At 45.9% G+C, this 950-nt stretch overlaps 1 pseudogene; it reads right to left on the bottom strand.

Annotated features, from left to right (window-relative positions):
* Nucleotides 1-282: 282 nt before the first annotated feature.
* LOC102117478 (ferritin heavy chain pseudogene) lies at nt 283-950 on the bottom strand (annotated as a pseudogene).

Raw genomic sequence — 950 nt, 5'->3', positions numbered from 1 at the left:
ATTCAGTCTTTCATCTTAAGAATAATGCTAGATATCCTGTGAGGTTTTTTCTTGGGTTGGGGTGGTGGGGGGTGTACCTGCTCTTTATCAGGTCAAAGAAGTTCCCTTTTATTCCTATTTTGCTGAAAGCTATCATGAATGGATGTTGAATTTTGTCAACGCTTTTTCTGCATCAGTGAATATGATCATGCAGCTTTTCTTCTTCTTTTTTTTTGGTACCAAATTTCTTTGTTTGAAGGAATGGTACAAATCAAAGTACCTAAGTGGATGTTTTGGTGCAACTTATAGAAAAGGTAAAGGAAACCCCAACATGCATGCACTGCCTTGGTGACCAGGGAAGTTACCCCATGGCTATGGGGAAATTAGCCTGAGGCTTAGCTTTCATTATCACTGTCTCCCGGGGTGTGCTTGTCAAAGAGATACTCTGCCAAGCCAGATTCGGGTGCTCCCATCTTGCGCAAGTTGGTCACGTGGTCACCCAATTCTTTGATGGCTTTCACCTGCTCATTCAGGTAATGTGTCTCAATGAAGTCACACAAATGGGGGTCATTTTTGTCAGTGGCCAGTTTGTGCAGTTCTAGTAGTGACTGATTCACAATTTTTTTCCAAATGTAATGCACACTCCATGGCATTCAGCCTGCTCTCCCAGTCCTCATAGTCTGGTTTCTTGATATCCTGAAGGAAGATTCGGCCACCTCGTTGGTTCTGCAGCTTCATCAGTTTCTCGGCATGTTCCCTTTCCTCATGAGATTGGTGAAGAAAGTATTTGGCAAAGTTCTTCGAAGCCACATCATCGCGGTCAAAGTAGTAAGACATGGACAGGTAAACGTAGGAAGGGTAGAGCTCCAGGTTGATCTGGCGGTTGATGGCGGCCTCTGAGTCCTGGTGGTAGTTCTGGCGCACCTGCGAGGTGGACGCGGTCGTCATGGCGGAGGCTAAGGACAGGCGGC

This window comes from Macaca fascicularis, chromosome X, assembly GCF_037993035.2.
Source record: "Macaca fascicularis isolate 582-1 chromosome X, T2T-MFA8v1.1".
NCBI lineage: Eukaryota > Metazoa > Chordata > Mammalia > Primates > Cercopithecidae > Macaca > Macaca fascicularis.
Note: the sequence above shows the minus strand (reverse complement) of the source record. Positions and strands in the feature narration are given on the sequence as shown.